The sequence below is a fragment of the Anas platyrhynchos genome, chromosome 1 (assembly GCF_047663525.1).
Source record: "Anas platyrhynchos isolate ZD024472 breed Pekin duck chromosome 1, IASCAAS_PekinDuck_T2T, whole genome shotgun sequence".
In the NCBI taxonomy this organism is placed as follows: domain Eukaryota; kingdom Metazoa; phylum Chordata; class Aves; order Anseriformes; family Anatidae; genus Anas; species Anas platyrhynchos.
The window spans coordinates 2,590,498-2,608,058 of record NC_092587.1 but is presented as its reverse complement, the minus strand read 5'-3'; the positions used below and the strand labels follow the sequence as shown (position 1 = coordinate 2,608,058).

General features: G+C 39.1%; 1 protein-coding gene and 1 long non-coding RNA gene across 3 annotated transcripts in view; both read right to left on the bottom strand.

Annotated features, from left to right (window-relative positions):
* CHCHD3 (coiled-coil-helix-coiled-coil-helix domain containing 3) overlaps window positions 1–17,561 on the bottom strand; it is a 148,353-nt gene that overhangs the window by 65,080 nt on the left and 65,712 nt on the right. The gene's annotated exons all lie outside the window — the stretch shown is intronic.
* Window positions 10,989–16,292, bottom strand: LOC140002961 (uncharacterized). The gene is made up of 3 exons (XR_011810768.1): window positions 15,970–16,292; window positions 12,186–12,329; window positions 10,989–11,113 (listed from the first exon to the last, which is right to left on the bottom strand). It is a non-coding gene; the product is annotated as an uncharacterized lncRNA (long non-coding RNA).

Sequence of the window (17,561 nt, the reverse complement as noted above, 5' to 3'; positions counted from 1 at the left end):
TGCCATTATCTTGAAACAGAGACTTTCTTAATCAGCTTGATAGAAAAAAGAGCTGCGATCTGTAGATAATTTAAAATAGAAGTTGCAACTCAACAACCAGCTGATCTTTTAAATGGTGCACATGAATTAATTAATCTGCAACAGTGAAATATTAGGTATTTATTGTCAGGATTGCCAAAGGAACATCAGTTTGGTCAGTTTGGTGAAAGCTTTCACAAAAGAACTTTTCCCATCAATAAACATAAAAAAATGTCATGGTGAAGAAAGTATTTACAGCTAGTAGGTATGCTGTATATATCAAGGCTATACAAAATGTTATCCCATTGAATACATCATTGCTTTTTAGCTCTTCTGTTTCATTCCTTGTAACACTTCAAAAACTCAATGTAAGCAAATTATAATACTGCTCCATCACTCTTTTCATCATCTCTCTGAAGTATTCATTTGAGGTTGAAAATCCTATGTGATAAGAAAAGTTACCTGTTTAAAACATTAAATATAAACTAACATTCAGCACAGCCAAAAAGCAAAATCTTGGGAAATGGAGAGGAAAAGCAGAAAGTGTATTTATACACAGCAAGAATGAATGTTTATTTTTCCTTTAATTAGCAAATGACAATCCCGGTCTTTAAGAATTTTCTTTCAAGTTTTAGCAAATTATTCTGAAACAAGACCACAAGAGAATCACTGCCCTGAGTAGAATACCTCTGAAACCAGCAGGGATTGATTTATACATCGATTATTGGTGAGCATCTTCCTTTTGTAAAATCCTATAACATGTGCCATCGAATTTCTGCGTCCAACTTCCATTCACTGCACTTCTATTTCACATCTCATTCGATTATGAAGTCTCCAGGGCAGATCCTGGAACTCACTACGTACCTGTGCAATGTTTAACGTAATTAGACTTCAAACTCTGCTGGTGGTATTATTCTATCAGAAATAACAAATATTCTAAGCACAGAAAAACTATAGCATGCATTTTTTAAACTGTAGAAAAAGCACAATTAACACAAGACAGTAAGGAAGACAAACACTTGATTTGTGTAAAGAGCATGCTGGAAAAACAAATTAAAAGAATTTAGGTTTGTTTGTTTTATTTATTTATTTTAAATCCCTGCCCAGTTCTAAGTCTGCCAGTAATATGGGACAGAGCAACTAAAAAAACTTATGCACACCAATAACTAATTGGAGGCAGTAAATATAGTTAAAAGATGGTCTGATGGTAACATTTGTATTCCTTATCTTATTTTGACTTCCTTGTCATGTCAATTTGTTGACAGAACATTTAGAGAGAGAGAAACATACCATGGCAGAGACTGGCTGTTACAAAAACATGGTGCTACATTTTACTGTATTTTTTTTTTTGGCAGTAAGAAAGCATAAAACCGTTGACTAATGGGTTATTCAAAAATAATTCAGCAATATCTTACAGGAAAAAAAAAAAAAAAGAAAACCAAATAACCATAAAATCCAATGAAATTCTAAGGGCTCAGTGAAAATTAGAGTATAAAAATGACCAGAAAGACCAAACCCAAGATGATGTGGTCAGTGTCCCACGGTTCAGGCAGTTTACAATTCAGATGACTTCAGTCATCTAGAAAAAATGCTACATGGAGACAACCAGAGCTGGAGACCGTTTTGTGTTATTAGAGATCAGAGAAGACGGTGTAGAACAAAACCAAAGCTATTTAAGTTACAAGGAACAGGCAGCCTGAAGAAAGGGGAGATCCAATGAGGACGAACAGAAAACGATACAGCTTGGAAGCAAAAGCCTGTACCAGCCACGTGAAGCATTTTTAATCTGATTGCAAACCCCAAGAGAAAGGCTTTATATTCCTGCAGGCAAGCCAATAAAAACTTGTCCGGTGCGTAACAATAGCAGAGCTAGGGCAGAAAGAGGTTTATGAACGGAGGAGGAAAGAAGACAGCACCACACTGCGATCGCATTATTTGACGTAGACTAAAAGGACATCCAGAGCCCTGGTCACTACACCCAGAAGATTCAGAGGAGTAAGAAACTGGAGACGTCTAAATACCAAAACCACCAGAAGCGCCTCTTGTACATAGAAAGGTACACGATAGAGGTATACAAAATAATGAGTTGTTCAGAGAAGGTAAGTCAGGCTCTCTCATTTACTCCTTCTCAGCATACCAGACTGAGGAGATACTCAGTGAACAGTGAAATTGAAAAGCAACAAATTTGGAACCAATTAAATGCATAATTAACCTGCAGAACTCATTGCCACAAGTTATCGGTGAAGCCAATCGCTTAGCGAAATCCAGAAAAAGTTGAGATGTTTGTATTAACTCTGAGAACATCCACACTTATACCTATGAGGTAGCTGAGACTGGATTCCTCCGAGGGCTCTAAACCTCATCATTTTGAGAACAATTAAAAATATTGAAGTCTGTCAAGCATGAACTGTAAGAGATTAGGAGGAAAGTCCCTGTCCTTTTCATACTCCCTGGATGCTACAAAGTTCCTCCAGACAACTACACCTGTCCCTGTTGCATATGACAAAAAAACATTATTTGCGTCCAAAAGTTCGGCCACTTCAGTCACAGCTGCTGTCAGCCCATATTTACAAAACCAAATGGATAAAAAAGCCTGAAATACACATTACTAACTTTTTTTTCTTCTTTCAGGATAACAACCTATCTAGGGATTAAGCAAATCCATCCATAAAGCTCCAGGAAGTCTTCTTGCAGAGCTGCCTCTCATCTGTGCGTTAGTAAGGGCTAAGATGCTACAAGGAGCCAACCTGAAATGAAACTCAAGGTATAAAGCAACACGAAATATCTCATCAGCAGGAAACAAATAGCTCACAAGTAAATTTAAATACCGCTGAAACCAGAATGCCAAACTGGTTCACGTGGCTTTTGCAGAGAGAAGGACTGCAGAGTTTCTCAGCTCAGCGGATTTCTACCATTAGCCTTATTGTTCTTAAGACAGAGAAATGCACACAGCAAAAAGCACAATTTTCCAGACTGGAGAAGAGCAAAAGTGCTGAGAAGCACAATGAAGACAAGGACAGTGAGTCCGTGCTCGGAGTTCACCAATACTGATGGTTCCTCTAGCTTCCTCCTCATCTCTGTTCTCTCCCTTTCTTCTTTTCACCTCCCCAAACTCAAAATGAAAAAAGCAAAATTGTCACAGCCATAGTTTCCACTCTTCTTCGACCCTTCTGCCTAAACAACTATCTATGGTGAGCATAAATTAGACCTGTAATTTCAATAGAAATAGTAATGAGTCAATCACTTGAAAATCAAATATTATCACCGTAAGGGCTGCGTAGGAATGGATGAGAATGTCTCATTATGACCCACCACTAGAGAAACTATTAATTACGATGTTGGTTTTTCTTATCGTTTATTGCTGTATCCCAAATAGAGCAGCTCAACCTTAGACATCGATTAGGATTCTGCTGCGTTCAGCACTGCACAAATGCAGTATGGACAATTAGTGGAAGGAAGAACACCTGCAAGACTTAATGTAATATATATTCAAAAGATAAGAGGGTAAAAAAAATATATACTGCAGACAATAATTAACATCCAATAAGCCATTCCTTGAGGTATTTCAGGAATTCTTCCATTCTTGAGAACATTCGTGCTAGAAGGCATAATAACAATTAAGCTAAACTTTTGCTCCCTCTTATTATAATTTCCAATGCCGTAAATGTTTTTAGTGATCAGAACCATCCTGACATTTACCACTTTTTGTTTGCTTATAGTTTTAAGCAGAAGAGAATTAGAACTCCAATGCAAACAGCTTCTAGCTCAAGGGCACCCTGAATAAATGACGTCCAACACAGCGCCCTGCACGTCAAGCAACGTGACCCTAAAACGGAGCAAGCATGGTCCTGGGGTGCAGATGCAAGAGTTACACCCTGAGCTTGAGTGCCTGTGCAACCTCAGGAAGAGTTTCTTTCCTCCTGGGTATCGGTGATGCTCGCAAGAACTCCAGGGCTGTCTGTACAGCGCTCAGAGAATCTACAATCCATACATTTTGATAAAGGAATACTATTATTTTAACATGACCGTTTTATGTTGTGGGTGAGCAAGTCTGCGAGTGAAAGCAAGCACTTAAAAGTGCTTTACAGAAAAGTGATTTCATCCCAGTCAATAGACTGCTTCAGGAAAATATAAGCTGTCAAGTACTTTTATAATAATGGACAAAAAACCTCCCGCATTTTGGGAGTTGCTAAAACATGTCAATTTTACACAATCTTTTGTGTACTGCCCAACATTTAGAGTGCTAGAAAGCAAAGCTCTTCTCTGAATTTGTGAAGTGTTTTTTTTTACCACGCACTTAAACCTTATTTGTCATGCAATACAGACTGTTCTAGGCCACAGAGAGAATTAGTGCTTAATTTTCTAAACGTGGAGAGACATACCAACTACTTGCAGAAGTAATGTCTCCAGTATTTGCATGAAATTGAGAATAGCAAGGAATTGTTTAAATTAGATTAATTCAGCAATGGTAGAAAAGTAGCGACTTTTCTCTGTCCTTAGAAGAGGAGGAAAAAAAGATTCTGCGGAACAAAACATGACTGATCATAAACAGGCAAAGATTAATAAAATGTTAATTCATCCCTCGTAACACAGAGTACATGACACCCAGTTTCAGGTTACTAAATAGGGTACGGCCCGACCCTGCAGTGAAACAAAAAGAAAACTTATTTTATCCACTTTTTTCTGTCCTCACATTGTCTTATGAATTGCATGGCAGATCAGGTTTCAGAGATAAACAACATAAGAGATAAATATAATTGACTTTCTGTACATTCTTCTTGGAATATTTTTGGAATTCTTCCCCATTCATGAGTGCAAGCATCTACAGCCACACTAAAGAGATTCTCCGTTTTAAATTTTGGATGTAGAAGAACACACAATGTAGGTTAAGAAATACCTATTTTCAAAAAGCAATTATTAAAAAAAGAAAAATATTGCATCAGAAAAAGAAGAAATCATCATTGTAACTGCAAGTGTCTGCAAGATATCGGATAGCAGCACAGCTATTCAAGCCGTACCTGGTGTTCTACCTTTATTTAACACTGATACATGTGAAAAGAGAGGCTAAAAAAACTGAATTTCTAACAGAAATCACATCTTTCTCACAACAGATCTCATTGTGTGAGAATCTTGGAACATTCAAAAAATAGGTAAAAATTATTCATATGAGAGAAAAACATTCACAGGCACCCTTTGGTACATGCATCACCACATAGTATGACCCTATGACATTTTAAAGTCTTAAGGAGATGAGGTCAAATTGGTTTTTGAGACAACCCAGCAAAGTTCACGCTGACCACTTCAGCAAATGGTATGGTTATATTTAACCTATTACCGAATTTCTGCCTCCAGAAGGTGTTACAGCAATGCAAGACTGTTTTTAAATGGGACATAACACCTCCCATAAGAAAAATGTCTGAAGGGCTCCTGTAAAAAGCGGGTTCCCCCATTACCCTAACCGCCCATCAGCTTTGTTAACTGCAACCTACCTTTCCAAACGCAGTAGGCAGTCTCAGGCAATGACAATTTTTCACTTCTTTCTTTTATGCTACTGAGCATTATTAGCCGTCTGCCACGTTCTATGTTCGCAGCCCAATTTATAGGTGAAGGAAGCAATAGATTTACATGCCGAAGTTAAAATGTATTTGGGCACTGAAACCCTGACAAGGTAACCGTGGAAGAAGCACAAACGTTATTACCGGCGGTGACATACAGCCCCGGCCCAGCTCAGACACACTCCAGAGGAGAGGTGGAACAGATGAGCGTGAATCTCCATTACGCAGAGTACCAGCACGGATACATAAATTCTGCTCCTATAAACTAAAATTAAAGAGAGTCTTATTTGCTTTTATGAAATCTTCATCTGTAACACACAGCAAGCAGTATTTTTTTTTTTTAATGGTGGGGAAATGGCCTCATATCTCCTCTTACTTAAGCGGAGTCAGTAAAAAAAAAAGGCCTAAGCAGTTTTCTCAGGAGTTTAAGCTGTAAGGTTTTACTACTGTAATAAAAAAATAACCTAATATTAAGACAAACCTGACATTTTTTTCAGTTCTGTAACAAAAACACCTAAACACACACAGTCCATGGCCCGTGCAAGCTGAGCTGCTTCATCAACTAAGACTAAAAAAAAAATAAAAAATAAAACAAAAATATAAATAAAATAAATAGAGCAATTATCAGATTGGAATCCACATATTCAAATTAAATCAAACAGATAAATTTGGGATATTTTTAATTTTTATTTCCTACTTCAGCAGCTGGCCCACGCCAGCTGCAGCAGATCCAATGCCCTTATGATCCCACATTACCTCCTCCTCCACAGGGAATTAGCCTGGCTTGCCACTGAGTGCCATTTCCTCACCCACGGGCTTGGTCCTCAATACAGGACCAAGAAAAAGTCCTTGCAAGTGGCTGCTCATTCAAAATTCCTCAAAAACTGCACAGATGCCAAAGGCTTTCTTATTCCAACAACTAGAGAAATATTCTAGAGAATGTGTTTTTACCCCAAAATAAATATTCTACTAGCAAACAAGTATATTTTCAGGGAACTTTGGAAGTATTTAACATTCCGAGTGCCAAAATTAAAAAAGAGCTAATATTGTAGCCATAGCTAAGAGACATAAGAAATGCAGGGAGGGATCTGGACTTCTTAATTACCTCAAATGCTACATCTGGAAAGCAAATATACTTGCTTTGGGTGTATAGTGCTTTTTTTTACCCACCCAAAGAACATTAGTTCACGTGTATAGATATAGATAGATAGATAGATAGATCCATTGAAATATGTAAGCATACACTTATGTATACTCCGTGAAAAACCTTTCTTATTCCATACCTTGATCTCAAAAATTACAACAGACAGTGAAGATCTTACATGTTTGTCCTACCTGTGTTTGCAAACATGAAAGGATTAAGAGGAAAATACAAGGCTTCTACAAAATACTACATGAAAATGCTAATTGGCACTTTCTTAAAACAAACAAACAAACAAACAAACAAAAAACAGCTCCTTTTTGAAGCCTGAGACTGTTTCCACTTTTATCCATGCATAAGGGTTCCAAGTGATACCAGAATTGAATCTGAATCAAAACACAGAAAGAGCAGGAATGGTGTATGTATAAATAACAGGGGATGAAATTTTCAAAAGGATCAGCATTTTTGCGAAAACATTTATCTACACATCTATCAGCAAATTTAGTGGGACCAAGACTAGGCCCAGATACTTCTTCAGGGATTTTTTGTTTGTTTTTAATATAGCATGGAATCAAAGACACTGAATATTTGACTAATATTCTTTGTTCAGCTCCCAAAAAAAATTTCAAAGCCTTAACACCAGCATTCCCAAACTGCTAAAGAAGTGCCAACGGTACCCTTTTTAAATGTCTTTTTTGCACAACAAAAGAAAACAAAATAAGAAGCCACACAGACAAAGATCTGCCCTAGTAGTTAGAGGTTCAAAAGGATAATGTAGATGGAAATGGTACAAACTAACAGAGCAGCGAGCACAAGCACAGGTACAGCCAGGCTCTTTAGAGCTCAGTAAGAGCAATGGCTTTTATCATCATATTCCCTCCACATAACTTAAGATTTTCTGTCTAAAATTTATGGGAGGAATAATTCTGACAAATATTTTATTCCTCTGTCTGCTCGTAGACATTTACGGGCTTAACAAGCAAAAAGCAGTTCACATCTGAGGCTGAGGACCAGGGAAGACGCAGGTAAAATCGCAGTCGCAGCTCACCTGCTCCGGGAAACCTGAGCCACATGCTCTCAGATGCTATTAGCAAACCAAGACTGGGATAAGTGATGAAGACACATGGAAGACAGAAAAACTGAAGTATTTATTGTGGGCAAAACAGGAAAAACAGAGGGTGCCTGCAGGAAAACACGGAGGGTCAGTATAACGCTCTCCCCCAAGGCGCTAAGTTTCCTGGTGTGGCTGGGAAGGTGGGCGAGGAGGTGGGAAGAGTCTTCTAAAAGCAGGTTGGAAGAACCAAGACCAGTGTCCAGCTACTGCTGACCAACACTGGGTGGAAATTCCTGCAACAAACACGAGTATTTCCTCTCCATTCCCACAGGCACAAACATGAAGCACTCCAGACCAGTAGGCCAGGGCTAGAAGTGTCATGCAGGAAGGCACTCTGATGTGATAAACCTCTTCATATCTGACTTACTTTGGCTAAAAACTCGTTTTTTAACACATAAGGGTGTGGGTTGGTAGGGACCTCAAAGCCCATCTCATCCCAACCCCTGCAATGGCAGGGACACCTCCCTCAGCCCAGGCTGCCCCCAGCCCCATCCAGCCTGGCCTTGGGCACCCCCAGGGATGGGGCAGCCTGGGCCAGGGCCTCACCACCCTCTGAGTGCAGAATTTATTCTTTAAATCTAACCTAAATCAACCCGTTTTTAGTTTAAAGCCATTACTCCATGTCCTATCACCACGCCCCCTGACAAGGAGCCCCTTCCCAAGCTTTCCTGCAGCCCCCTTTAGGTATACCAGAAGGCAATACCAGCAGAAAAAGCAGAAAGCCATTTTCTGAAATTAAACTAACTGTAAATAGTAACACTGCTTGTGAACCTGACAAAGTAAAAAGGAAGGCCTGCAGACCTCCTCCACCTGCAGCTGACCCCCTCCCAGAGAGCACACAAGAGACAAGCAGCAGCGGGCACAGGCCACGGCCCTACAAACGAGATTTTAATGACGTGCCATCAAAGAAAAGCACCCACAAAGAGTAAATCAAATGGTGACAGTGCTGGTAGCAAAGTTTTAGCTGAGGGTCTGCAGGTGGCTGACAGCAGCAGATGAGATGAAGCACCACAAAGGGCATCAATAACAAAAACCTGCACTTTGGTTTGGGAAGCCAGTTTACCAGAGCACATTTCTGAATTGCACTGGCATGCTTCCTGGAGCTTCGTTACTTGGAGTATTTTTAATTTATTTTTTATTTTTTTTCTAAGTTCTTGATGGATTTTCTTAAATTAAGATGCACCCACAGCAGGAAGGAGTGAAAGATACAATCTTACTGCTATTTTCTTCATGGCGGTTGAAGTAAAATTATTCCTAATATTTTCAAGGCTAGGAAAAAATATATGAAATGTTCACAGATTCATAATTACATTTGTAAGCAATTCAAAGACTGCCTTAATATTAAAAAAAACTTGGGATAAAAAGGAATAAAAACATCTGAGAGACTAAGTTAAATGCAATAGGTTAATAATTTCTATTATCTTATCACTAAGGTTTATACATTCATAAAACCATAATGGCAAGAAAAATTAGAGTTAAAAGAGAAATATGTCTACACCCTTACCACTGCTCTAAACATTAAATTTTAAAAATGAGGATCTGCTTATTAATAGTATCATATCAGAAACACAGTGAAGCTGTCTCCCCGTTTATTTTTAAACTATTCCCACTACCAGAGCTCAGAGATTAAGGCAAACACCCTTCGCAATAACATAACGTGGCAGCAAATCAATAAAACTCAGCATCCTAAAACCTGATTCCACTCTGCCCTACTACTTTTTCAAAAAAAAAAAATTATTTTATATATAAACCTACAGGAAAAATAATCTACGTGCTGCCATTGCCTGTATTTGGGAACAGATGACCCTAAAGGCTGCTTTAGGCATGACAAAGTTGTGCAGGTATCATCCTTCCTGAAATCACCAGTGATGGCCCTAATCTTCCTTAAATGATTCACGAAGAAAGAAAATTGTGGCAAAGAATCAAGTTTCAAACACTTTTGATGTAATAGTTTTGAGTGATTCTTGTTAGCGTATCTTTTTCCCCCTTTTAAACATTTTTAGGAACTATGGAGTATATTTTTATTTATAAATAGGAAAAAAAAAATACAACAAGCTCAGCATGCAATCATAACCAACCATCCAAGTGCCACATGCCTTGAGAGAGATCTAAGACAGGAACAAATTAACTTAATCCTATTACTTTAAGGTCCAGGATTGAAAAGAGCTGCTGAACACTTGTGGTGAACCTGTGTCACTTTGATCTTCATTGTAACAGAAAAAGCAAAATGACATGCTGAAATGAAAATCATTTATAATAGATGAAAGCAAGGCTGAGCGCTCCATGGATTAAATGTGTTTAGGAGAGTCAGAGGGTGAAAAATAAATAAAAATTACTATTTTCTCCAGCCCTCTTTTCCCATCTCAGATCCTTTTCTCAAATTCAAGTTCAGCTCCAGCTTCCCAAAATTACCTTTAATTACTACATACATGAAAACCACAATGAAAAAGAAGAAAGCACATTAAAATATTGGTCGTACCTAATATGTCATTCCGTGCTGACTCAATTGCATGTGATTAAACAAGTAAATCAAACTAGAAACAGAAGCATGAATTTTTATGTTGCAAAATTAAAAACGGGAAGAACAAGAGTTTCATCTTTCCACCCCTCCATTACTGCTGCAGCTTGAACTTAAATTCATTTCTCTGTATTTCAATCTCGATTTCTAGATATTTTAATGGAACATTTCACGGGCTGCTACAAAAGGATGCTACGAATGCAAAGCAAATGCTCACTCTTATACAAAAGCAAGATCACATGACACACATTAAAATGAAATTATATTGATAATATGACCTCAGGGTACCTTACAGAGTTTGTGTTTTTACTCAGTTGCGTGTGCTTCAAGTAATATCTCAGTGATGATTATGTTACGATCTCCATCACAAGTCAATGAAAACATCGTAATTCAAAATATGGTATTTTTTTCAGAACTATGTTTTCATCTGTTTTAATCTTCTTAAAAATACTGCTGCTAATGATGGATTTTGAGGAAAGAAAGCAACCTGCTCTGGCCAAGCCAGCCTTTGGCAGGGTGGCTGGACCACATCGCCTCCAGGGGCCCCATCCAGCCTCAGCTGCTCTGCGATCGCACAGAAATATTCCTGCTTTTCTTTTTGAATAACTACTAGCTGCTAAAAAGTTGGCAGTCCTACCAGTGACATTTTTATCCGTTTCTGGCAGATTGGAAGTTGTCAGGACTGCGCTGTATATGCCGCTTCGTTAACTGCAGACCCTTTGGTCAGCCTTGGCTACGGTGACTGGCAGCTGCCAAAGCACCAGTCCCTGCAGAAAAGCAATTTATCAGATGCTGCTCTTCCAGAAAAGGATTTTAAAAGAAATTTAAAACTCTCACATGCTACAGTCAAACCACAGATAATAATTTCACTCCTAATATATGCATGTGTAAACAAAGACCTGTTTAAATTATATGGCAAAAATCTTGGCAGAATTCTCCGTTTGTCAATTTGCTGCAGTGACGTTGGCATTAAAGTTGTGCTAAACCCTCCGAATCTCAAGTTCATGGCTCATTTACTGAGAAACAAAGTAATGGGCACTCTGAGGCTATCTGCTTCAGTAGCCACCCCTGGAAAAGTAGCCCTCTTGAAAAATTGTTCACTCTGAGCAGTCAGGAGCACTTAAATCACCGGTTGTTTCTCCACCCACTCCCCAACGCAATGAAAGCATTCGGCTCGAGCCCTACAGGTATTACGGGACAACCCAGAATCACACGAGCAACCCAAGCATATGAAAAATGACCTGTACTCAGGTCTGGTAAAAATGAAAGCTTCAACAGCAGCTCCGGATTTCTTTGCTTTTATAAGACTATCCAGTTTTGACCATGAATACTTGTGGAAACTTCTCTTTTGTTTGGAACTCATTGCTATTTCCAAGTTCTGGTGGCAGAAAACCCCACACCTGAGTTCGTACTTGCAAGCAGAAGTTAAAAAATCAGTTTAATTAAATAAAAAAGAACAGTTTAATAAAAATAAGTCAACAACAAATAAAAAAAAAGTCAACAAATTACATCTGACCTCAGAATATTAGCATTTGCTCCAAGGTTATCAGCTTGGTAGTTTTCTAATATATCTTCTTCCTTTACGGCATTACCAAAATTCACTTTTACGTATCATGAGCCTAACCAACTGCTTGGAGGATAAAAATGCATTATTTGAATCCTAACTGTGAAATGATGCCAAAACAGTTTTTTTCTGCATCTGTAACTCCAGAAAATTCTCATGTGAATGTTGCATGTTGCAGGAAGGACCTAGGACCAGGACACCACAATTCAGTGGTTTCCCTATGAAACGAAACTTACATGGCTCACGGGTATGTGTTGTGTGGGGTTTTTAATTACCATTTATGGGTATAACTCTGTCCTCTGAAGACACACAGCTCTCACACAGCTCTAAAAAGGAGAAACATCTCTATCATCCTGCAGGCTTCTGTTAGCTGAACTCCCTGGTGGCTTGGAGGTAGTGGGAGAAGTTTGGGGCACCACCTGCGTGCAGGAACGAAGCAGCTTTAGCAATAAAATTTAATTAAGAGTTTTTACTGAACGTGACAATGATACCTAAATCTCAGCAGGCCGTAGCAGCTTTCCCCACAGCAGAAGTTTGCCACTTCAGAAACCCTCTGAGCTCTCCCAGTTTCACAACTTACTGCTAAAACCCAAACTTCCCTTCTCTCTTCCTCCCGACCCCAATATTCAAAGCTCAACATCGATGAAAATGTCTAAGCTCAGCCCACAGAAGTTTCGACTTCAAGATAACATGGAGATTCCTTGTGGTTATTTGATTCTTCTCCAAATGAAAAGAAGTATTGATGAAATCTGCCGAGCTCTCAACTACATTTGCCATTTCCGTACAGAAAAGCGTTGCAGAAACCCAGTGTAAAGCAACACAGGCTGTAACAAGTCCAATACGTACAGAAAATAGTCATTTATCTCTTTTTATTCCAAAATACTGAAGTTGGTGTTTGATGATTATCTACCCCGTGGACAACTGTTATATGGATTATACCCAAATGATAATGGAAGGTCATGTAAACGGAAATTAAATACAAGAGACGTGATGATGGAAGGAAGGCTCCGTTTGCTGAAGCTTAGTCTCTGAAAATTACTTGCTATCTGAGCTATCATCTGCACTCACCAGTTTAAGGTTACAGTCTGTTTCTCAAAGAAATCTTTAATATCAAATACAGCCCTTAATATTAATTTAGTCGAGCTAACACACAAGAACTGAAAACTGCTGAAAAAAAAAAAACTTTTTAAAATGAATTGGCATTGCATATAACACTGAAAAAAAATAAAAAATATGGTAAAAGTTCTGTGTACATAACATTGTCCCCAACCACTGAGTCAACAAGCCTGAAAAAAGCCAGTTACAAGCACTTCTGCTCATCTCTGCAAAGCACTACAAGAGAAGCAGCGTGAGAAACAAGAGCTCCAGACTCTGAAAGCAAACACACATGGATGTAGAGTTCTTCACAGGCACATTAAAAGAGGCAGCAGAAAATAAAATACCTTTGCTGGGGAAAAGTGATTCCATAGAGCTATTAGTATAGGACTACGATTACTGAGTTAATGTCTTGCACGTGCTTTAGTGCCAGAAAAAATTACATTTACTGTTAAAAATTAGCTTTTCTTTTGAAGCACAAGCTATTATTATTTTTTTATCGCACCCAACTTGAACTTCCAAATGAAAAATGTGTGTTTTAAATAACAATAAATGGCTAAAATACCTCTGTTTGTAAATCTTTATTATAACTAAATATACAGATTTGGGCATTATTTGTATTATTTGTTTTATTATGTGTATTATCACACCATCCAGCTTTAAAATAATTCCCCTCCTTCCCTACAAGCAGAAAAAGAAATAAAAAAACAAATAGGAAAAGGACAAAACATTCTCTATTTGTTTTCTGTTTTATTTTTTTTCTCTAAGTAAAACCTGTCCGTTTCTATCTCCTCGATCCCTTCTCATTGCCATTCCTGACAAAAGATATTAGTGCTGAATTCTGAAAATTAAAGCAGTAAGGTTGCTGCACTGCAGGGAATTGCCACATGGGGGATTCCGAACTGACAGGAGCTGCACAGGAAAGGCAGGAAAAAAATAAAAAGAGATGATGATACAGAAAAGGTAGAAAATACAGCCTTTACTCACTAAAATGACAGCTCAAACTACATGCATTCATACAGATGTCCAGTGTATTTCTCACTTTCTCTTCTAGAAAACTAGACTGTCCCCTTTTTCCCCTGAACCTAGACCGATATTTACATATCGCTTCTAGAAGGATAGAATAATAAAGCTTTAATCTAATCTATTTTCAGTATTTCAAGACTTTTCTATTTTATAGAGATGCCAAGTGGCAAAAAACATGCATACATGTAGGTACACCCCTGCACATACATTTATACGCATGTTAGCATACATGTAGATGTGTTTGCAGGGGTACAAAATCTGTACAAATCTGTATTTCACATTTAATATTTTTGGCATTATCCAAGAACTCACATCTGCCACACCTACCTGTTAAGTCTGAGAGGTCTAAATTATGAATAAAGTCATGTTCTAAGCAAATTAAAATTTGTTTCACTGACTACTTCTAGGGATTGTAAGGTGCTGCGGGATAACTTTTGTTCCCTCATAATTGCCATTAGCACTAGGAATTTGGTTATTAATTTGTGCTTTTTGTCATCCCAATTCCTTTACCTTCCATTACTATTTTAGCAGAGCTCAGCGTGCAGGTGTCTGCTTCTCAGAGAGAAAAAGACAAACCATTCAATAAACGAAATGGCCATGTTCAAAACCATTATTGAACACGTTAAACGATAGAGGACACTGATAAAAACACCATTTTTTTCATCCTTCTATATTGTATCGGGTTTACGTGGCAAGGTTTTGGTAGCAGGGGAGATGAAGGGGCGGCCTCTGTGAGCAGAGCCCAGCAGCTGCCCCATGGCAGATCAGAGCCAGCTCCAAAGGGACCCGCTGCTGTCCAGAGCCGAGTCAATAAGCGATGCTGTTTGCACCTCTGTGAGAGCAGATTTAAGAAAGGAGAAAAGAAAAACTGTTGTGTTACAGCAGCTGGGTGAGTGAGGAGTGAGACCCAGCCCTGTGGCCCCAAGGTGAGGAGGGCAGGAGGTGCTCCAGGGAGGCAGCAGCAGTTCCCCTGCGGCCTGTGGAGAGGCCCCTGGTGGAGCAGGCTGTCCCCCTGCACCCATGGGTCCCACATGGAGCAGATCTCCACACTGCAGCCCCCCCATGGGTGGAGGAGCCCCCGGTGGAGCAGGTGGATGTGGCCTGGAGGAGGCTGCAGCCCGTGGAGAGCCCCCGCAGGAGCAGGCCCTGGGCTGGAGCTGCAGCCCGTGGAGAGGAGCCCACACAGGAGCAGAGGGCTGGGGGGAGCTGCTCTCCCTATACCGAGTTTGTTTTGTCCATCACAATAATTGTGGAGTTATCTCCCTACCCTTATTCTCAACTCTTCATCCCTTTTTATCGTATTTTCTCTGAGGAAGGGAGTAAGAGTGGTTGTGGTGAAGCTCAGCTGCCCAGCAGGGTAAAACCACACATATATCAGTGGCATTTTACTATTTTACCAGTTATAAAGGTGCATTGAACTTTCTGAAGGCCACAATTTGATAAAGTATGTGCTCCTAAAATGTTATTTTAAAAAGCATTTTAGATCCAAGCCTGAGAATAATACAACAAATTGTCTGTAGTAACAACCTAGCACTTGGGTACGCAGCGTAAGAACTGCCTCCTGTTTTTAGAAACCAGTTTCACCCAGCATAATCCTCTCAGCAAAGAGGAATCTGTTTTCTCGCAGCGTACTCAGGCATCGCATCAATGACGGCGAAGTGAGAAGCTCAGATAGAGACACCCATACACCAAGGCACATCACGTTAAGCTGCTTTCGTAGGTTCCAAAACAAGATTCCTACTGAGCGAGTAGGTGTTGTGAGAAAAGAAGCCCATTTCTCACTGTGGAAGGAGTCACAAAAACAACCCGCTGAAGGTTTCAAGAGCACGAACATCTTTGAGCTACAGAGCTTTAGTTTTCAAAATTAGAGTTATCAATAAAATTGTTTCACTGTAGAGATGCACACCATGGTTTCAATGCTTTTTAAATAGGCTCTACCTTTGCTTTGTTAGGTGGAGTTTCCAATAAAAACTGCCTCAGCATCACACAACTGCAGTTCTCCTGCAGCATTTGCTGCCTCCCGCTGCTGTTCCTGAACCGTCCCCACCCAGTGCTGCAGCACCTTGGGAGGAGGAAAGGGAGCAGAGAAAGCCACTGCTGACATCATAAGTGAGGTCACTTCTGTCACCAGCAGGTAGGCATCATGTCATCATTGAGTGCATCACAAAGCCCAAGACTACTCAAGGCAGTGATGGGTCCCAGCAGGGCTGTGAGTGAAGCAGCCAGGGGCAATTGCTTCTGCTCCTTACTGAAGAACCTGGTGTCCCCAGGACAAACAGAATAGGGAAAAGCCACGGATACAGGATAAAGAAAAGAGAATATGGAAAAGGGAGAGAATATAGAAAAGAAAGAGAATATGGAAAAAAGAACCAAATCAGTTTATTAAATATATATATATATATATATATATATATATGTGTATATATATATATATATATATATATTATCACCTTCTACAACATGCTTGTGTGACAGTATTAAAGCTGATCCATGTTCTTTTATTTATTCCATGGACTAAAAAAACATGCATCTTTTTGGGCTTCTGTACTATGTTACCCACCATGTATCAGCCCTGAACACTACATTTGAACACTCGAAGTCAGAGCTAAGCATTTTTGAGGGATACTTCGCTTTGTGGTTCTTCTGATGCAACCTCAGCTCGCTGCCAGAAGCAGCCCTACTTTGTTTCATCCACCATAATGTGCTGCTCTGCCTGCTTCCAGTAACTTAAAGTTCAGAATTTTGTGGCTACCCAATGGCTGTGTTCAGTATGGTGCTTCTACACAAAGTTAGTCTGAAATAAATAAATGCAGTTATCTACTGCTAACCCAGATCAGATACAACACAAAAACTAGATCAGATATAACACTTTTTTTCTGTTAAAAAGCAATAGGCTTGCAATTACTACTTCTAAATAAAGTTAAGGCCCTAGCTAGACAGCATTAAAACTCCATGCAAACTTGCAGACCATAATATGCTGTCCAGTACTTGCCTCGCCTGTCTGAAGTCATGCTGCTGATTCATTTTAGGCTGAGCTTATATCCATGTTCCTCTTTCTTTCTGACTCGCATGCAAGTCAGCTCAGTATCACTGAATTTCAACAATACTAGTATTATATTATTCACATTTAAAGGAAACTTCCCATAGTGGGTCTACACACAGTAAATTGTTACTGTATGTTCTATCACACAAAAATATTTCTATGAATAGTGTGAGATAATATAGTTAATTATATATTTAACTTGTAAAAGCCCTTAGAGAGCCCCCGAGATAGAATTCATTCTATGCAAGCTCTCTTTATTAATAAAAGTACTTATAGCAATTACTTTGAACTTCTGCAGACAGTGCCTTATTTCAAACTCTTTTAATCAATCCTCACCAAATCTCTTGGCAACAGTGTGTAGGAAGTATACAGAGGCAAGGGAGTTGTGGCGTTTCAGTCAAGCTACCAATTCTTTATGTTTATTATTCATCCCCACCATGGTTTTTAATTAATGAAACAAAATAAAACCAAATGTGGCTTGCCAGCC